Source organism: Polyodon spathula, chromosome 8, assembly GCF_017654505.1.
Source record: "Polyodon spathula isolate WHYD16114869_AA chromosome 8, ASM1765450v1, whole genome shotgun sequence".
In the NCBI taxonomy this organism is placed as follows: Eukaryota; Metazoa; Chordata; class Actinopteri; order Acipenseriformes; family Polyodontidae; genus Polyodon; species Polyodon spathula.
Window position 1 is genome coordinate 3,341,956 of NC_054541.1, and position 22,714 is coordinate 3,364,669.

At 42.5% G+C, this 22,714-nt stretch overlaps 1 pseudogene; it reads left to right on the forward strand.

Moving 5' to 3' along the window:
• Positions 1-1,686: 1,686 nt before the first annotated feature.
• Positions 1,687-21,951, forward strand: LOC121320153 (annotated as a pseudogene).
• Positions 21,952-22,714: the final 763 nt, after the last annotated feature.

Here is a 22,714-nt window from a genome sequence, read left to right on the forward strand (position 1 = left end):
CGAAACAGTGCACCAGCACGGCATATTTTATTCAGCCTTTGTAAAATGTAAACATTAAACAACGATACTCAGCCTACTACACGCCATTATTATTATTATTATTATTATTATTATTATTATTATTATTATTATTATTATATTTAAAACAACGTTTAAAACATTAGAAAGATAGGATTCTGCTTTACAGAAGCATAAAGGCAGGTTGTCTTACAAATGTCAAGACTATGAATTGTCAACAGTGTCAATGTTAGAGCAGCGGTTGCACCTGCTGTGAATAAATCGAGCATAGAAAAGGAACCAAGCATTAACCTTTCCCTTAAAACCAGCACTACTGTCCTCTAACAAATATCAACGACATTGCAACTCAATAATAATAATAATAATAATAATAATAATAATAATAATAATAATAATATACCCTATTTTACGCCTAGAGACAACCAACAGAAACGGCAATTGTATACACGTCGACCCGATATTTAAACCCCGATAAGCAACACTCACTTTGACTTCCTCCCGAGGACCACTGCCCGGCAGATCGCTGCGGACTTCTGCGGGACCAAAGACTTGCAGCACGGGCTTTTCTTCTCCGCCTCCGCCGGCTCCAAGCTCGCTTGGTTCGGCTGCGGAGACTGCGGGGACGGTGGGGTCGGAGGAGAAGCGGAGACCAGATGCAGTTGCTGCTGTGGCTGTGTTTGTGGCACAGTTTGGGACTGCTGAGGTGGGATCTGCGGCTGCTGCTTTGGATGAGGCTGCGCTGCAAGGGGGGTCGAGCCGGCAGCAGTGGCTTTACTCGCCGTGTGCTGATGCAGGTTAGCTGGCGGCTGCGGGCTGCTGCTGCGCTGAGAAGGGTGGTGATGGTTGTGGTGGGGTTGGGGTTGGGGCTCGGGTTGTGGCTGGGGCTTGTCTTTAAGATTCCGGTTCTCGCCGATCAGCTCCTCCACCTTCCTCTCCAATTCGTCTATCCGCTGCCTTTGCGTTTGTATCAGACTCTGTTGGTTTTGCACGATGGTAGTGAGCTCTTTGAGGTAAAGGACAGCTTTCATAGGGTTTTCCAGCAAGCTCTCCATACCTGTGAGCTGCGGGGATTTATTATGCGCCGATCTGTATTGGTGTTCTTTTCTGAGTGCAGTTTAATGGAGCCGTCCTCTCCTCTCACCCTCTCGGTTGCTCGCTGACACTGTGTCTGCCTTTCCCATCACCTCCTGATGCTGGGAAGGGGAAGAAGGGCATTGGAGGCAGGACTCGATGTATGGCATGATGTCAACACGTCCAATAAAACGTGCATTTTCTATAATTAAAAAAAAAAAAAAAAGATATTAACTATATCAAAGCCGCGTTCCTCTGCATCGCTGCAGGTATTCAGTCAAGCATTGCATTGCAGATAAACGCCAATTCTCATCACGCAATACTACAGTAATGCAATCTACCGTCTACACATAATATCTTGCAGACTATACAGTGATTCTGCAGTACTATCTATTTGAACACAAATAGAAGTCCCAGAGGGGGGCTCAGTCGTTGATTTCTGTAAATGCAAACACTACTAACTCATAAATAATACAACTAAACACAACACAACATCTGAACTTTTATTTTGTATTGTTGCTGTTTTTTGGTTGTGTAGAGTATTGGGGGTGTTACGGCTACAGGTATACTAGAGAGGTCAAGGGGCGGAAGGCGGGAATGGAGATGAAAAAGGTTTTATCTGGAGAACGGAGCCTGGGGTATGGCTGGTGTAATAAAAAACCCAAGATTTCACTTATTAAACACATATGGCTTGAATACTTTACATTGGCGACGAGGATAAAACTGCTCCGAGGGTTTCCAAGGTAAAAAAAAAAAAAAGCTACGTGACAGAAAAGACATAACATAAATCCTGTAGAAGTGTCGTTTCCACAGGTTTCTGTTTCCTGCTGTAAAATAAAGCACACGTGTCCTGAAAAAAAAAAAACAAAAAAAAAAAAAAAACCCAGAATGCGGCATACGGCAAAATTGAAGAGTATAAGGCAGAACAAGAGGACTGGATTCAGTATACGGAGAGACTGTCCCAGTATTTCATCGCAAATGAAATTAAAGAAACTGAAAAGCAACGTGCAATCTTGCTTAGTGTATGCAGGGCTAAAACGTATAGCCTTTTGAGAAGTTTAGTGGCTCCACTTAAACCTAGTGAAAAAACATTTGCCGAGCTTGTGACAGCTCTTACAGATCCGAAACCATCAGCCCTAGTACAGAGATTTAAATTTGATAGCTGCAAACCAGGCATATCTGTAGCTGGGTTGGTAGCGGAAATCCGCGCGCTTTCAGAGTATTGCGAGTATTTCGGAGACACATTGAATGACCGTTTGAAAGACAGCCTAGTGTGTGGAATTAACGACGAACGCATACAACGCCGATTACTGTCAGAGTCGACGCTGGATTACAGAAAGGCACTGGATATTGCGCAAGGGATGGAAATTGCAGCAAAAAATACTTCCGATCTACAGGCTACAACAAGCGGCATTCTACTGGAAAGCACAGGTACTGTCAATGAGATTTCATACAATAAATCAGGAAGACAGACCAGTTACTCAGAGAACCAGCGCAAATTGTCATGTTATAGATGTGGGGGTAAGCACTCACCTGATGTCTGTAATTTTAAAGATGCTGAGTGTTACTCCTGTAAAAAGCATGGCCATGTTGCCAGAGTCTGTCTTAGTAAAAAGAAAGATACACGGAAACAGCCCAGGAAGGAGGAATCAATGCACGTAGTGGAGGAGGAAAGTGAAGTGTGTACAATGTTCAGTGTAAGAAGCAGGCAGCAGAGGGAAAAGCCAATCACTGTACAGGTTATTATAAATGACCAAGTAACCACCATGGAGGTTAGATACTGGAGCTTCAGTATCAATAATTAGTGAATCAACTTACAACAGAAACTGGCCTTTGGACAATACACCTGAACTTACCACATCTGATGTGGTTCTACGCACCTATACAGGGGAACAAGTTCCAATACTGGGGTCCATTAGCGTTTTGGTTAAATACCAAGGACAAGAGCTACGTTTACGACTCACTGTAGTTAAAGGGGAAGGCCCCAGTCTACTGGGTCGGGACTGGTTAAAACAGTTGAAACTAAACTGGACAGAGCTATTTTGGACACAAGCTGCAGGATACCAAACATTGGTGGAGAAGCATAGCAAACTCTTTCAGAGTGGCTTAGGCACACTCAGGGGAACGACAGGAAAAATTCACGTGGACCCAGTAGCTAAGCCACGTTTTTTCAAACCGACACCAGTCCCATACGCCATGAAAGACAAAGTGGATCAAGAACTGGACCAATTGATAGCAGAAGGGGTTATTGAACCAGTACAGTTTTCTGAGTGGGCAGCCCCAGTAGTACCAATCCTAAAAGCAGACGGCAGTGTACGTATATGTGGGGACTACAAGGTCACAGTTAACCAAGCGGCAAGGATAGACACATACCCCATTCCAAGGATTGAAGATCTTTACGCTACGCTCGCAGGAAGACAGAAATTTACAAAAATTGATTTGAGTAACGCTTACCTGCAAATTCTACTAGACAAAGGATCCAAACCTTATGTGACCATTAACACACATCGGGGACTGTTTTGCTATAACCGCTTGCCTTTTGGAGTGTCAGCAGCACCTGGCATTTTTCAAAGAATAATGGATTCGCTCTTACAGGGCATACAGGGTGTGTGTGTACCTTGATGACATTCTCATTACAGGCAGAACTAAACAGGAACATCTTGCAAATTTAGATGAAGTGTTACACAGGCTCTCACAGTCAGGAATGCGTCTAAAAAAAAGACAAGTGTGTTTTCCAGGCTCCTGAAGTCATCTATTTGGGACATAAGATAGACGCAGCCGGTCTACGTCCCGTGGAAGAGAAAGTGAGAGCCATATCAGAAGATTCAGCCCCAAAATCTGTTACTGAGCTAAAATCCTTTCTTGGCCTGCTCAACTATTATGGACGGTTCTAGCCAAATCTGTCCACAGTCTTAGCACCATTGCATAAACTGTTGCAGAAACAGGTCCGGTGGCATTGGGGTTTGGAGCAGACAAAGGCATTTACGCAGGCAAAGGCTCTGCTGCAGTCTTCAGACGTACTGGTGCACTTTGGTTGTAAGAAAGCCCTGGTGTTATCGTGTGACGCTTCACCTTATGGATTGGGAGCGGATGGTTCAGAGAGGCCATCAGCTATGCATCGCGCTCTTTGGCACCTGCCGAGAAAAAGTATTCTCAACTGGAGAAGGAAGGGCTGGCTGTTATTTTTGGCGTAAAAAGGTTCCATTGCTATCTGCTGGGCAGACATTTTACAATAAATTCAGATCACAAGCCTCTCCAGAGCTTGTTCAATGAAAATAAACCAATACCCCCAATGGCCTCGGCTAGAATTCAGCGCTGGGCTCTAACGTTGGCTGCATATGACTACAGTTTCCGATATAAACCGGGGGAGGACCTTGGCAACGCAGATGCACTGAGCAGACTTCCTTTACCAGAAGGCCCACAAAAAGTGCCAATGCCAACCGAAACAGTTCTTTTATTGGAATGGCTCTCAACGTCCCCGTTAGATGCAAAACAGGTCCGCAAGGCTACCGAAAGAGGCCCAGTGTTATCAAGGATATGCCGAATGGTTACAAATGGTTGGGTGGGGTTGCCAAATAGTGAAACCAAGCCTTATTTTAGCAGGAAACAAGAAATAAGCATCGTGGAAGGTTGTCTCCTGTGGGGAGCACGTGTCATCATTCCACCTACAATGAGACCGCAAGTCCTAAAATTACTGCATGAGGCACACCCAGGGATAGTGCGCATGAAGTGTTTGGCACAGAGCTATGTGCGGTGGCCGAAAATGTACCGGGAATTAGAAAAGAAGGTCCGGGAATGTACCAGATGCCAAGCAAATCGGCACGCCCCTCCAGAGGCACCGCTACATCCCTGGAAATGGCCAGAAAAACCATGGGAAAGAATTCATGTGGATTATGCTGGTCCTGCTAATGGAAAAATGCTCCTGGTGATAGTGGATGTGTATTCCAAGTGGATAGAGGTCCATCCGATGACCTCGTCCACAGCTGAGGCTACTATTGACAGACTCAGAGTCACTTTTGCTGCTTTAGGACTGCCAGAATCCGTTGTTTCCGACAATGGACCACAGTTTGTGGGAGAACTATTCAGGCAGTTTATGGACCAAAATGGCATTAAGCACATTAAAACATCCCCTTATCACCCCTCCTCTAACGGGTTAGCAGAGAGGGCAGTTCAGACAATCAAGGAAGGATTAAAGAAAATGGAAAAGGGGAATATGGAGTCGAAACTGATCAGGTTTCTTTTCAAGTACAGGGTGACGCCCCAAGCCACCACAGGTAAATCACCAGCGGAGCTCCTGATGGGACGGAAACTTCGCACCCACCTGGATTTGCTATACCCAGAGAGAGCCCGGGTCGAGCAGAAACAGGCGCAACAGAAAGCAAATCATGATATACACACCAGACAACGGTTCTTTAAGGTGGGGGACAGTGTGTTTGCTCGCAACTTTGGCACAGGGCCGCAGTGGTTGTCAGGCACCATAAGCAAACAGTCCAGTGTCATACGTTGTAAAATTGCAAGATGGTAGAGCCTGCCGGAGACATGTGGACCATGTCCGCAGGGGTTTTCCTAAAGAACCTGAGACAGACATGCCGCAGCCTGACAGTCCCCAACTAGAAGTAGAGGACACTGTGTCTGACCAGCCCAGTGTGGAGCAGGGTGACTCAAGGACAAAGACACAGGATCAGCTTGCAAACAATGAAGAAGAACAGGAGATTCTAGAAGACACTTCTAAGAATCAAGACATTGCAGTGGGGGACCAAACAGAAGACACAGCCCCTTTGCATCGCTCTAGTCGTATCCCAAAGCCTCGGGTACTGATGGACTAGTAAAAGCTAAAACCATATAGTTATGGGCAGTTACGGAAGAGAGGGCAGAATAATTCCTCATAATTGTCTGGAGGAACAGGGTAGTCCACCCCTGTCCTTATAGTGGGATCAGGGATTGTTTGTGTTCTTGTTCTACATGTTGTTATTAATAATAGTGTTTTGTTTAAAAAAAAAAAAAAATACTATATAGGGGTTGATAAATACTTAAAGGGGGAGGAATGTAGAGTATTGGGGGTGTTACGGCTTTAAGCAAGGTATACTAGAGAGGTCAAAGGGCGGAAGACGGGAGTGGAGATGAAAAAGGTTTTATCTGGAGAACGGAGCCTGGGGTATGGCTGGTGTAATAAAAAACCCAAGATTTCACTTATTAAACACATCTGGCTTGAATACTTTACAGGTTGGGTATGAATGTAATTGGTGTTTTCAGCGATGCACGCTTGTGGATTCAAGAGGCATCGCTCTTGTTATTTTTTCGTGAGGCGCTCTCATTGGCTGTTTACCTATCAGTGTTTTTGACTGATTAAATAGCTTTGCTATCCTGGTGTCAGCAGCTTCAGCTTCCCCTGACAAGTGCTTTGAAATAAGTGAATACCGTTTCTCTCTGTGACGATCTAGAGGAAAGCAGTACAGGGGAAACCAAAAACACAGCCATGAAGGGATAAGAAGCCAACTAGTGATAAGGCAGATGATTCTTACAGGAAGTAAGGGAATTGGTCTTGAAGCATGGGGGGGGATTCAAAGCATAGGTATTCCCGCCATGGACTGAGCTCTTATCAGCGACACAGCCAGTGTGCGCCCCCTGCTGGGCCTTTGAAAGAACACATCTGCAAGATCATCGGGCAAACCGAAAAGCGGGTTTTTCGCCATACACTGTATTGTGGCATTGACAGACACATGTATGAGGTAGGCTGGTGGAGAGCAGGCACTAAGACCACGCGGAATCCGCCACAAAGTGGTTGTCAATTCTTAAAGGTGCGCAGCGATTACGCCCTAGGAGGACTGTTGTCCCAGAATGGATCCTTAATATTGTACTAGAGGCTCTCACGAAGGCCCCGTTTGAGCTCGACAGAGCTGAAGTACTTGTCTATGAAGATAGTCTTCCTCTTGGTGATCACCTCCACTAAGCGGGTCAGTTAGCTGCAGGCGCTGCCCGTGCACAGCTCATGCATGTGTATTTGGGAGGATGGCAGCATGGTGTCTCTGTGCAGCAACCTTGCTTTCCTCCCCAAGGTGATTACAGCCTTCCACATTAATCAATCTGTGGAACTGGGGTCCTTCCATCCACCTCCGTTTGCTTCAACGGAGGATGAGAGATTGAATTTCCTCTGCCCAGTGCGGGCATTGAGATGCTACGTGCATAGGACAAGAGCTCTGTGTCAATCTGACCAGCTCTTTGTCTGTCACTGAACACCTAGGAGAGCCCCTCCCTAAGCAGCATCTGTCTCATTGGATTGTGGACAGTCTCGACTGTGTATAATAGTGCTAGCTTTCCCCCTCCTGGTAGGGTAGCCGCACACTCCACTAGAGGGTTGGCTACATCTTGGGCCCTTTTCAAAGGTGCCTCAGTGTCTGATATTTGTACTGCAACTAGCTGGGCTATGCCGCTTACTTTCTCCAGGTTCTACTGTGGATTAATGTGGTAGACCCTGCCTTGTTCTGTAGGCACAAGAGTCCTTGAGGGTGTAGGTTCACACCGCTAACCTCTGGGCTAGATAGTGTTGAGCGCCCCTCATATGCTGCTGTTCCTTCTTCCTCGCAATGTTTCTGGTATACATTATTCCATACCTAATGCCATAGTGGTCATCTTCAAATTGAAAGGGAATGTTGGGTTACTTACCGTAACCCTGGTTCACGTCACAACATTACTGGGGAGTTGGTTCCAGACCATCACAATTCTCTGTGTAAAAAAATGCCTCCTTTTTCTGTTTTGCATGCCCCTTTATCTAATCTCTATTTTGATTAGTAATGTGTGAGCAAGCGCAGTGTGCTGAGTACCACTTTTTACCACTTACTTAAAAATAACACAACACCGCAGTATCTTTAGGGCTCTCAGTTACTTAATGAAACCCTTAATTGAGCAAATAATTAGTTTATTTGACCATTGTAATTGTTCCTGACTCTTAAAAAGCTGCAGATTTCAAGTCAACTTGCTGACCCGTCTGTCTCAGATTTTTCTACAAAAATTCACCTGGAGGTTCTCAGACATACTGAGTTCAGAAATCATAGCCATTATTATTTATTTAATTTCTCCTTTAATTTTACCTGTGGCCTTGCAAAGGTCAACCTAAGGTGAGAAAGGGACCATAACCAGAAAAATTACCCTGGGTGCAATTTAGATGCTACCATCATGTGTAGCACCTCATTCTACTCATATTGTACAGGGCTTTTCAGAACAAAAATATTAGGAGCACCCTACTCACTTCTGGAAAATTGCCAGACAAGGAGTAACTTACAAGTTTTATTCGAACTTCAGACGAACCCTTTACCCTGTAGGGGATGTGGGTCCTAAAATGAAAGTATTGCTGTAAGACCCTTAGGTACCAGTCTTCCAAATTCTGTGAAAAACTTTTGGTTTTAATGACCAGAGTCCCACCTCTGGTCATTAAACCCCTTGAAATTAGATTTTTTCCTATTTGTACCAAGGTTAGGCAGTAATAAGTTGTGTTGGGGGACTCACCCATAGACATCTTTGGGTAGATGTTAATGAGATCTACAAGCATCAAGCAAATTATTATTGTATCCAGGGATTGTGGATTTTTGGTAGTTTTTTGAAGTTGCATTTGCCATGCATTCAAGCATTGCTTATGGCCACTTTAGTGAGGCTAAAGTGCCACATAGTTCTATCCAAACTGGCTATTTCTTCAACTTTGCATTCTCTGAGGATTGATCTAGAGAAAAAAGTAACAGTATGAGCTTCCACTGGCACTAGCTTGGAGGTGAGGGGTTATGAGCATGATTGGGACTGGGGACTTCTTTGTTACAATGACACATTTGAAACTACCAAAATCTTACTTAGTGATCTGTGTCTTTCTAAATCTAAATTGTGATTTTTTTTTTTAAATTAGCTCTCATTTTCTTTATATGTATCTAATCAAAACAGTGTTTTAAAATGAGGCTCAATAGTTTAGTGGAGCTCTCCATATGGTTCATTTTGAAAATGTTCATTGACCAAAGTTGTCATCATCTAAAATAAAAACATTTAAGAAGGTTTTTGTTTTGTTGTCAAAAAGCAGTTTCTATCTTTATTCCACTGACGAGGCACTGTGGAGCTGATCAGGTCTGCAAAACCTGTTTTCTAAGAAGTGATAGTTCACCCCTTCCTGTGATTTATGAGAAGATGATAAACATTTGCATACTTCTTTCTTTCGCTTAAAAAACTGATTAGACAAACATGGATTGACGTTTGATTTTTCAGTTTAAATTCATTTTTAGTTGTTAGTTTTCTCCTTGAAAGCAAGAACATTGCAAATGTTATTTCAAACTCCCGTGAAGCTTAATGTTTGAGGTCACTGTTCTCCTAAATTGCTGACCACGACCCCTTGCAAATGAGGCCACATCTCAATGGGTTAATTCCTGCATACATAATAAATACATTCATAATGACTCAGTGACATGTATCTCATAAATAGAATGCCCTGGTTTTATGTTCACTCAATAAAAAATATTGTATTAAAATGTTTGTATTTCACTTGATGAAAAATAATTGCTATTCACAGATTGAGCAGCATCTTCACAATCTGTTTGGGAACTGTAGGTTTGCTCAAAGCGCATTTCACAATTTGATTAGATCGCTTTACTAAGACTGAAGAAGCTGTCTCTTCTTTTGTATTTCATTCTTTGCTTGTTTGATATTTTCCATTTTGCAATTTGATTGAAATAATTTCATTTCATTTCGTTCTTTGATCATTTGTAAATGCCCAAATCGCGAAATGGTTATTTTTGTTGGTGAGTGACCGAATCCTGACTACGAGTGTAACACACACACACACACACAGTGATTAGAAAGTACATTTACCACATCAACACAACACACTGATGTGGTAAACTTGCTTTCTAATCACCCCGTATAATATTGATTTTAATGGATGCGTCTCCATACAGCATGTGTTTAATGTAATCATTGTATTACATTTAATTCATTTGAGTGTTGTGTCGTGGGACAGAAATCTGGTCCACTTCCTGGCATGTTCCTAGCTTGTGCATCTCCATAACTACAGTATGAGCTTCCACTGGCACTAGCTTGGAGGTGAGGGGTTATGAGCATGATTGGGACTGGGGACTTCTTTGTTACAATGACACATTTGAAACTACCAAAATCTTACTTGGTGATCTGTGTCTTTCTAAATCTAAATTGTGATTTTTTTTTAAAATTAGCTCTCATTTTCTTTATATGTATCTAATCAATAATCCTTTTTGTAGTGAGGTGACCAGAACTGAACACAATATTCAAGATGGGGTCTTATAGTTCAACATAAACTCCTAGGTCTTTTTCATAGATTCCTACTTCAATTTCAGTATCTCCCATATGATATTTATAATGCACATTTATTATTGCCTGCTTGCAGTACCTTATACTTTTTTCTGTCAAATGTCATTTACCATGTGTCTACCCAGTTTTGAATCTTGTCTAAATCATTTTCAATGACCTTTGCTGCTACATCACTCCTCCTATTTTTGTGTCATCTGCAAATTTAACATGTTTGCTTACTATACCAGAAACTAATAATTTATGTAGATTAGGAATAGCAGAGGACCTAATACTGATCCCTGTGGTACTCCACTGGTTACCTCTCTCCATTTTGAGGTTTATTGTATAATCAGTACTTTCTGTTTTCTACATGTTAACCACTCCATAATCCATGCACATGTATTTCCTTGAATCCCTACTGTGTTCAGTTTGAGAATTAATCTTTTATGCGGGACTTTGTCAAAAGCTTTCTGGAAATCTAAATAAATCATGTCATATGCTTTGCAATTATCCATTATCGATGTTGCCTCCTCAAAAAAATCAAGCAGGTTAGTTAGACATGATCTCCCTTTCCTAAAACCATGTTGACTGTCTCCCAGGATACTGTTACCATATAGATAACACTATGTAACACAATTTGTGATCCTGGGTAGTAAGTGTTATTTCCTAATTGCTTATGCCTCAAAAGTATAGAAAATGGCTATTATTCCCCACAAACTTTGCTTTTGTGACCAGGACAGTGATATTTCAAAATATCACTATTTGTAATGGGAAAACGGGCAAATGTGTGTCTTTTCGTTCACATAAAGTCAGAAAAAAACAACTTATGAATCCAAATTAACATGTATTTATACTAAAGTAATATTTACGAAAGTGATTTACAGTATAATCGTAAATCTCAAAAAACTACTCACTTCTAAATCTTTTGTAGTCATTTTTGTATTATTTTAGTATAAATACATGTTAATTTGGATTCATATGTTGTTTTTTTCTGACTTTATGTGAACGAAAAGACACACATTTGCCCGTTTTCCCATTGGAAATAGTGATATTTTGAAATATCACTGTCCTGCTCACAAAAGCAAAGTTTGTGGGGAATAATAGCCATTTTCTATACTTTTGAGACATAAGCAATTAGGAAATAACACTTACTACCCAGGAACAAAAAAATAAATAAAATAAATTGTTACACGGTGTAATTTTCCATTTTGAATCTTATTGTAGTTTCCATAAGTTTACATATTGTAAACGTTTCCTGGGGCGGGTTCTTCACAAGGTGGGGATTTCACACAAAACCACACAAGAGCAAGTAATCTTTAAAACCTGTTTATGTTAACAGACTTTGGCAGTGTTCTTTATAAACGAAACAAAACAATCAATCAGCCGGCAGTCGGAGGTCTTTTAGTCTCTTTGTCAGTTCAGGCCAGGGTTCATTACCAGGGGTAGTTTTCGTCCAGAAGTGTTGTCCAAGTGCTGTTCGGGTTCTCCAATCCAGTCCTAGTTCAGCGTGGGGGGTTCAATTCCTTAGTATATTTTCTTTTCCTTTCCTTTCCTTTCTTTCCTTTCCTTTCCTTTCTCCAAACCTCTCCAATGCTCTCCTATTCCTTCACCTGCCAGGATCACAAAAGACAACAAAGAAAGCCCAGGGCATGGTTAAATAGAGCAGACTGATTGTTATCACCTGTCTGCAGATTTGTCTTGATTACACCTGGAGACAGGGGTGGCTGTTCTGTTGCAGTCTGGAAGTTTGCACTGTCCATGGTTCTGCCTCTGTGGAATCCTTGACATTGCTGTCCTTGGTCCTGGCAGTCAAAAAAGAAAGAAACCTTGCAGGCACATAACGTCCATCCACAACACAACCCTTGAAACCTCTACTATATAATAGAAGTCAGGCTTATTGGTCTGTAGTTACTTGGTTTGGTTTTGTTTCCCTTTTTGTGGATTGGTATTACGTTTGCAATTTTCCAGTTTGTCAGTACAACCCCTCTGTCAAGAGACTGTTGCATGATCTTGGTTAGCGGTTTGTAAATAACTTTCATTTATTTTAGTACTATTGGGAGGATCTCATCCAGCCTAGGGCATTTGTTTATTTTAAGAGCTCCTAGTCCCTTTAACACTTCTGCATCGGTTCTGCTGAAGTTATTTAAAACTGGATAGGAACAGGTTGACATGTGGTGCATGTTGTCTGTATTCTCCTTTGTAAAGCTTGTGAAAAATAATCATTTTATATATTTGCTATTTTCTTCTTCATCTTTGATTTTGCCATTTGTTCCTCTTAGACATTTAACCGCCTCTTTGAATATTCTCTTGCTGTTGTAATATTGGAAAAACATTTTGGAATTGGTTTTAGCCCCCTTAGCAATGTTAATTTCTATTTCTCTCTTGGCCTTTTTAACTTCCTTTTTGACTTGTGTTTGCAGTTCCGTGTACTCTTTCTGTGTACTTTGTTTTTGGTCCCTTTTTAATGCTCTGTCTTTTTTCGCTGATTTGTTTTAAAAAATGGATCTATTAAACCATTTTGCAATTTAGTTTTACATTTAGGTTTGACTACTTTAGGGATGTAATTATTTTGAGCCTCTAGTACTACATTTTTATAAAACAGCCAAACTTTTTCTGTGGATATTTTCTCTATTTTACTCCAATCAACTTCTGTTAGTCTCTGTTTCATACCTTCATAGTTTGCCTTTCTAAAATTGTAAACCTTAGCTTTAATCATTACTTTTTGGGTTGTAAAAATCACTTCAAATGAGATCATGTTGTGGTATGAGTTTGCTAGTGGTTCTCTGACCTCTGTTTTAGTTATTCTGTCTTCATTATTTGAAAAGGCTAAATCAAGGCATGCCTCCCCTGTAGTTGGTGCCTTGACAAATTGCGTTAGGAAGCAATCATTTGTCATTTCCACCATTTCAATTTCGTCCGTCGTGCTCCCCACTGAATTTTCCCATTTTATATGGGGGAAGTTGAAATCCCCCATGAGTATGGCTTCTTCTTTGCTACACGCATTTCTAATGTCATTGTGTAACAGATTATTTTGCTCAGCGTCTGAATTTGGCGGTCTATAGCATGCTCCTATTATTGATGATGTAATCTTCAAGGTGGCCATCTCCCGAATTAATTAAGTGATTAATTTGTTGCTAATCGGGAGATGGTCACCTGCATAAATACCTGCAGCTCTCTACACTTGGGGTGGGTGTTCGGAGGTGGAGAACGGGAGAACGGGAGAGCGAGAGGAGAGAGATTAACTTAAAAGAAAGATTTAGGATTAGTGAAGGCGATTGCCCAGCCTGACCTGGATCTTATTTGTATTTTTGTGTTCGTGATTTGTTTTTGTTAACCCTTTTTATTTTGCTCAGTGAGCAGTGTCTTTTTGTTTAAATATTTTATTTATTTGTGTTGTTTAATAAGTGGCGCACGCCGCGTCCTTTGAATTGCAGCTACCTACCTTCGTGTTATTTTTCCGGCTTCTGGCCAGACGTCACCACAACGCCATTTCCTGCCACAAGTACATACCCCCCAAATATTATATTCGTCTCGATCACTCTCAGACAATTACGTTTCTGTAACACCTATCACATCATAATTACTTGTTAGTGCAGTAGCTTCAAGTTCTAACATTTTGTTTCTGATACTTCTACCATTTAGATAAATACATTTAATGGCTGTCTTACCTGAGTCTTCCTTCTTTTTTCTGTTTATTTCTCCCCCCTTCCTTTCTAGTTTAAAGCATTTTCCAGATATTTAATTCAGACTCTTGTCTTTGTGTCATGCTGTGGGGAATGGGTTGTTACTTGAAAGCTGATTTAGATAAGGCACAAGCTACAGACTGTGTTAACTCTTTGAAGCTCATCTTCCAAAGGCTATCTGATTGTCTCCTAAGGTGTCATAAAGCTTGTCAAACTACAATGCAGTTGTACCATTATTGTGTTAAAAGTTAGTTAAAGTGCTTTAAGAATCATTTTTAATTACATAACTTGTGGACACAAATTTAATAGTTATTTTAAGTAAGTTTCCCAATAAATCTGACATGTTTATTGTGTTTCAAATGAATATTATAAACTAATAACTATTTTTAAATATTACCCTTTGATTGCCTTATGATGTGTTTTGTATGCTTGTAATCGTAATTTTGTAGAGAATGAAACTGAAATTTGTCCAATGAATGTAACTAAAGTTATACTGAATAGGAGATTTAAATGATAAATGTAAAATCCTTTGATAACGAAATAGGTGGATAAGTTCCATTTCTAACACACCCTTTTTGTGTGACACGCAACAGTCTATCAAATACTGTGAACCAATGGAAGGACTGACAAGGATTTGTTTACAGTACAAGGGAACGCCTATACATTGTGTTATTTAAACTAATACAAGGATTTTCACTCTTGCTGTCTGGACTCTCTTCTTCTACTCTCTGGGCTCTCTCTGGATTCACTCTTTCTTCAGTCTCATCACTCTCAACTCATCAAACTCTGAAGTTCTTCAACAAAGATGCAATGATGTAATCTTCAAAGTTGTCCCAGAGAAGGTGGAATGCCTCAGGAACGACAAAAGCTTTTTCCTACAAACTTCATACAGAGATACTGCACTGTGCTGCTGCACAGCTAACTTATACAGAGAGGACTGCCATGTTAAGAAGACTTTGTTTTAAACATCGCACCAACAGAATAAGTATCAAACTTATATTGTGTGTTTACAAGTAACTGAACTGAAGCCATGATATTTATATTGTCACATGCATACTTAGCCATGTGGAAGCTGGCACATGTATAAGTACTGTGTGACTGAACCGAACAATGCATGATGAACTATTAAGACTGCTTCACTAATGCAGAACTCTATGACCAGAGAGCACATCAAGGATTCAGTATGAACATTTAACAATGCATTACTTTTCCTTGAATGTTTTAATTTGTTTCTTCTTTATACATATGTTTTTAACTATGAACCCTACCTTTATTCTTCTTCCTTTGAGAATATGTATAAATGTACTAATTTGGATTGTTAGGTTTATTTTTGTCTTATAACAAATACACATTTATGATTCATTTGAAATACTTAAACATACATAATAATAATAATTGTTAATCTTTCTTCATCATGAATCTAGGGATAATTAAGCCAGAATTGCTAGTTCTTATTGAGGTATTGTGTTTATAGTGGTTAATAATTAATTACATTATGAGCTATAATGGGTATTTTCTTTAATGGTAATTGGTGAGGACACAGTTGTGACATAAACCCTAGATACACAATGTAAATATGCACGAAAGCTGTTAGACTTTAAGCTGCAGTGTTTTCCCAATTTAGTGTGTTTTCTGATTAAAGCAATTAAAGATGTAATTTCTCCTTACTGCTTTTAACTGCTCTGTGCTTTTCCATGCCTGTACTTCTCCACGCTCTCGCTTCCAATTAGAATGGACCCGACCCTGGGGATACTAGAACACGTGTCCCTGCTATGACTACATGTCCTAGAACATGACGAATTGGACCTCGTTTTCAAAGCCTTTCGTCTATTCTTTAATGAACTCCTATTATTTTTTTAAGAAGAAAAAAAACATGTTAATGTTACGCAATGAGAAACACCTTGAGAGTGAAGAGAACTTGATATCTACAGTCTAACTTCACTGTTTGGTTCTTGGTGCGTAAAAAGGGCGGTGTGTCTCGCGAGTATGGCGTGTCTCCCGAGGGTGGCTCTTCAAGCATGTTCTTGTCCTTTTTATAGCTTCCCCACATTGTCTAGACGAAGACATTTCTGAGTCAATATAAACTCCTAGGTCTTTTTCATAGATTCCTTATTCAATTTCAGTATCTCCCATATGATATTTAAAATGCACATTTTTATTGCCTGCGTGCAGTACCTTACTTTTCTCTATTAACTGTAATTTGCCAGTGCCTGCCCAGTTCTGAATCTTGTCTAGATCATTTTGAATGACCTTTGCTGCTGCAACAGTGCTTGCCACTCCTCCTAGTTTTGTGTCATCTGCAAAATTAACACTTTAACACATCTGCCGGTTGTGCTAAGGTTATTTAAAACTGGATAGGAACAGGTTGACATGTGGGGCATGTTGTCCAAATGACAAATGGCAGCAGAAGAACTGGCTCGGAGCCCACAGAGTGTCGGCCATAGAGAGCCTTGCAGCAGAGGAAACCCAAAGAAAGAAAGAAGATATGAAGTTGAATGAAGAAGGGACACTTGACCTAGACCATTAATAGATCAATTAGAATGAATAAGGGGACCCCTGATCATTCCACATATAAATGCTATATATGCTTAAAAATAGGGCACATTGCTAGGAACTGCATGGACAGGTCTGAACCAATGCAGTGTGACATGGGAGAGAAGGTGTTTTTTGGCAGCACAGTTGTGGCAGGGGTATCCGAGGGTAGGTTTCCTTATATGGCTGGGGTACAGGTGAATGGAGTAAATGCAGAGGCACTCATTGATTCGGGAAGCCCAATTACTTTGGTTACCCTTGAATATTGTAAGGGGGTACAATTGGATTATAATCTCCGGACCGGGATTACCTGTGTACAACATATGTGACTTTAAATTACGAGGAGTTGAATCACAAGATGCATGTAGAGGTGGTCCCCAAGTTGCCCCATCAGGTAACATCTGGTGAATATCAGAGGGGAAGTGGATAAAACCCCACTCAAACTAAAAGCCCAGTTGGGGTCCCCAGAGAATTTGATGGCATTATTCCCATTTGCCAAAGATGGGTTAACTAAGGAACCCCAACCACCCAAGCTAAACAAAACATGACAAGAAAGACGCTTAGCACGAGAGCGGGGATCACTGGTAGAAACAGTAGTGGGAAACCAAGAGAAAAGCATACAGAAGGGAGTTAGCGTATACTTAACGAGACATTTTAAATGAGACGGGAGGGGAACGGTTTGAAATTAATCCTGGAAATAGTGAGGAACCATGGCAGGAGCAAGTTTGTCCCTTGAGTGAACAGTTTGCCAGAGAACAAGAGCAGCATTTGTCCTTAGTTCATGTACGTGCATGGCTGGTGTCCATTGATGGAGTTCCGATTGAAGGGGTAGTGGTGAATCCCCAGGAGTTCTTTTTCCAAAAAAATGATTGTGTACAGAGGGATGAGAATTAATGGTAACAACCTTAGAACTGTTATTGGTACCCCCCTCCTTTAGACAACAAGAGATGAAACTAGCACAGTCACTTGTTTGGCGCACACCTAGCCACTGACAAAACACTTGATAGAATCTTGCAGAGGTTTTAATGGATAGGGATATAGAAGAATGTGGATCATTTCTGTAAATCCTGCCTGACTTGTCAGCGAGCTAGTCCTCGGCCTCATCTAAGGGCACCCCTACAGACCATGCCTATTATAGATATACCCTTTGAATGGATTGCCATGGATCTGGTAGGACAACTCCCTAGATCAGCCAGAGGACATGAATACATCATAGTAATTCTAGACTATGCAACGCGCTATCCCGAAGCTATTCCACTGCGTAATGCTGCGTCAAAGGACAGGGACCCTATGAAATACTTGAAGCCGTGGGACCAGTGAATTATAAGGTATATCAACCTGGCAAATGGAAGGAAATTCAAATATATCATGTCAACCTGTTGAAGTCCTGGGTAGATTATGAACCCCCGGAAAAATGGGATAGAGCTGTTACCTCTTGTGCACAGGAAGAAAGCGCTGAAACTGAGATTAAACAGGTCAATATAGGACCTGGGTTAAGTATACCACAAAGAGAAGTAGAACAATTAATAAAAGTAAATCAAGATGTGTTTGCTAATGTACCCGGTCCAACACAATATAGAAACTCCCCCTAGTGTCAGAGTACGAGTACGACCATATCGTCTATCCAAGGCCAAGAGGGTAGATGTGATACAGGAATTAGACAAAATGTTACTGCTGGACGTCATTGAAGAATCCTCCAGCCCATGGAACAGTCCCATTGTGATGGTAGCTAAACCTGATAGGAGCTGGAAGTTCTGTAATGACTTCAGGCAATTAAATCTGGTCTCGAAATTTGACTCATACCCAATGTCTCGTATAGACGAGTTGATTGAAAGACTCGGTAAAGTGCAATATCTGTGCACGTTAGACCTCACAAAAGGTTACTGGCAAATTCCTCTAAACCCAAGTTCTAGAGAGAAAACAGGTTATGCCCTTCGGGCTACATGGAGCACCAGCAACCTTCCAAAGGCCCATGGACAAGGTGTTAAGACCTCACAGTGAGTACGTGTCAACTTATATTGAGGATATTGTGATCTTCTCAGAGGGGTGGGAGGAACACTTACCGAGGGTTAACCAGGTCTTACAAGCTCTCAGAGAGGCAGTCCTCACAGCAAACCTGGAAAAATGCATTGTAGACCTAAAAGAGGCTAAATGTTTGGGGTATGTGGTAGGGGGAAGTTTCATAAAACCACAGTTAAATAAAATGGAGGTCTTAAAATCTTGGCCGATTCCCAGCTATAAGAAACAGGTACGAGCATTCCTGGGATTAGCAGGATATTACCGCTGATTTGTACCCGAGTTCTTGGCGATAGCAGCACCCCTGACAAATCTTACTAAGAAGTCTGAGCAAAACAAAGTACAATGGTCGGAAGACGCGAACACAGCGTTTAAAAAAAATCACAACAATCTTGTGCAGTGGTCCAGTGCTAAGGGTTCCTGATTTTAACAAAACGTTTATTGTACAAACTGATGCCTCGGAAGTGGGGGTCGGTGAGGTTCTGTCCCAACTGTTTGAAGGTGAAGAACATCCAAATATGTATCTTAGCCGGAAGCTACTACACCGAGAAACAAGGTATGCAGTAGTTGAAAAAGAATGTTTGGCTGTAAAGTGGGCAATGGAAACATTGAAATACTACTTGTTGGGCCGGGAATTCACACTAGTCACAGATCATTCACCACTGAAATGGATGAAGAAAAACAAATAGACGAATGCAAAGGTGACCAGGTGGTTTTTGTCCCTACAACAATATATAATTAAGTATAAGCTGCCATTGAGATGTAAAGTTATGGAGTCCAGGAGATGTGGTTGAAAGGAAAAAAACAAAAAGTTGGACGAATCTCCAGGGCTCCATATATACAGTGCCTTGAAAAAGTATTTGAAAAACCATTTCAAAGTCATTGAACATCCCTCGGAGCTCAGTGAAGTCCATCGTACAGAAGTGGAAAAAATACGAAACTACCACCACACTGCCTAGATCAAACTGCCCCTCTAAACTTAGTTGCTGGACAAGAAGGGCATTTCTTAGGGAAGCTACTGTGAGGCCAACTGTGACTCTGAATGAGATACAGAAGTCAGTGGCTGTGATGAACGATGTTGTTCATGTATCAACAATCTCCAAGGCATTCCACAAAAAGGGGCTTTATGGGACAGTGGCAATGAAGAAGCCCTGCCTGAAAAAACCCATATCCTTGCCCACAAAGAGTAAACTGTCACCTAGAAGATACTGCAGTTATGTGGCAGAACATCTTGTGGTCTGATGAGACTAAAGTGGACCTTTTGGGCCTGAACGCTAAGCAGTATGTGTGGCTCAAATCAAACACTGCTCACCAGTCAGGTAACACCATCCCCACCGTAAAGTGTGGCGGTGGTAGCATCATGTTATAGGGATACTTTTCAGCAGCAGGGACTGGCAATATTGTTAGTATAAAAACCTGCACCCCTCTGCCAAAAAACTCAAACTGTGGAAGAAGTTTGTCTTTCAACAGAACAATGATACAAAGCACACTGCCAAAGTAACATTGGAGTGGCTTAAAATGAAGAAAATACATGTCCTTGAATGCCCCAGTCAGAGTCACGCAGGGACCCTCTTTTCGCTTCTCAAGATTGGTACGTAAGACCTCTCTGTGTTGCACTGAGCCCTTTTTTCTTCTTAAAAAGCTGTACGTAACTTATTGGCAGTTCTCCTGCACTTCGTGCTGAAAGCCGCTTTTCCCGGAATAAGTAGCTTTAATTCGGAACCTTTTTTATTCTGTTTCTAACTATCAGCACCTGTTCGTTCCATTTGTCGGGCTGCTTCTCTCTGTCTGTCTGTCTTATTGCGGTAATGTGGCAAAGTGGTTGGTAAGGGGAACAGGTGTAGCGGTGATGTGGTGCAGGAGTGATGAACAGACAACGGTAATTCAGTGAACAAGTTTTTATTTGTGCTGTTTCCAGGTCTGGCGACCGTCAAATAATAAATCCCCGGCAGTACACAACAATGTGTAAAGCGCGGGATGGTGAATAACACAATACACTATCGAAAAGAAACAAAGGCACGGTCACCAGTCCTGGGTGATATTCAAACGTGCAGGTGCTCTGTGCAGTGATGCTCCGGATAGTGCTTTACGTGGCGACAGCTCCGGAGGTGTGCGTTAACTGTCTAGTGGTGCGAAAAAGACAGACAATTATAAACAAAGATAACACACAACACGTATTTCACTCTGAGAGCTCCTCTCTCAGTCCTTCTCTCCTCACATTACCCAAACGAAGGAAAAGATCAGCGTTACCCTGGCCCCTATATGTAATCTCGCATGATATCTAGGTAAACGGTTGCAGCTGCCTTGTTATTTGCAGCTGCCTCTCGTTTACCTTTCAAGTCAATATGGTCTTACAACAGAGTCTCGCTTCTTTCCAGGCTGACCCATTTCCCTGTCCCGGAAACAAACTGTCAGGCCAGCCCTTCCAGATACTTCTCTCATTCTTTAGCGCCCTCACAGGTCGGGAGGAAGATTTATCACCAGAACTCATATTTCTGTCACAGGTAAGTATTATTGTTAAGAATTGTGTGTGTTTTTCACCCTTTCTTACTTGGGAGAGCGCTGTTACTCCACAGGGCTGGCCTTGCCTTGTCCCCCCTGTCGAGTTAGCCCACCAGCCGCCTGCAGGCAGCAGGTCAGGACTTGTTTTGTTTGTAGCTGTGCGTCCCCGTCCTTGCGCAGAGGACTAGCTGCAGCGCGGCTGCTTACAGCTGAACCCGCCGTATACTCCTCATCGAGGCTCCCTCCTTGTTGAGTTGAGACGTATGCGGGCTGTGTTGGCCTTCACCTTGTGTGTAGGTCTTACGATCAAACAGACAGTGTGCTCTCTGTAATATTTAACTGTTTTTGTATTTTAAAAACTGTTTTTTATTACTGTGTTGTGAAAGTCAATCGCCCGCCGTGGCTTCGGCCCTGTGCGCTTTTGACCCGGTGCTACATGGCAGGGCTGGCTTCCATGCCTGCGAGGCGTGTGGGACTAATATCCCACAGGAGGACAGGCACAGCATGTGTGCGTGGTGGTTAGGCCCCGAGCACACCTCCTCATCCCTGCAAGGCTCTTGCGACATCTGCATAGCTTTTCATCCAAGCGGAGACACACGTCCGGAGGGCTTACGTGGCGGGGGCCCAGAGTACCCACTTGGCGAACACATCTAGCATGCTGGTTGCGTACATGGATGGTGTTTTCGTGACACCCCACTCCCAGAGCCGGTGGCAGGGGGGTGCGATTGTCGCACACGTTGCTCCAGATCTCCGGCCTGCAGAGGCAGACCCTGGGCCAGAGCCTAGCGGGCCTAGTGGTCGTACGCAGAGAGCTGTGGCTGTCGGGGGGGCCTGACGCTGATAAGGCCGCACTTTGACTCGCGTATATCACCAGGCCATACCTTTGGCCCAGCAGTGGAGGAGATCCTGCAGGGGTCTCTTCGGGAACACAAGGCGTCTAGACAGGTAGCTGCTTTGCTCCCTCCCCCTACTCAGACGCGGGGCAGGTCGAACCATTGGCACTCTACCCCGATGCGAACAGTCACCAGGACAGTGCCAATTCCCACAGCCCCGCCAGGTGACCTTAGGAATCCAGGGCATCCGCCACCGCTAGTCCTGCCTCAGCTTCAGCCACCCCAGCAGGACCCCTCAGGGCTGGTGGCCTCAGACCCAATTCACTGCACAACAGCTGCACTTCTGGAGGTGCAAGCACACCAATGTGTGGGTGCTCGCAACCGTACAATACGGTTACCCGCTTCAGTTTCGCATGGGACCCCCTCCTTTTCATGGCGTCACGACTATGTACATGACAGATCTGCTTCAGGCCTCAGTGCTCCAGACCGAAGTCGCAGCCTTCCTGAACAATTCATCTCGTAGATCCCACCTCTCTCAGAGGGGGGTTCTACTCAAGATACTTTCTGGTACCGAAGATGGACGGTGGCTTTCGCCCCATCCTGGACCTGCGGTTTCTCAACCGGTTTCTGAAACAGAAAGGGTTCTGAATGCTGACTCATCGTGACATGCTCCAGTTTGTCCGGCCAGTTTACCAAGGTGAATTTTCATGTCCCCATTCGTCCACAGCACAGGAAATATCTCCGCTTTGCCTTTCAGGGCAATGC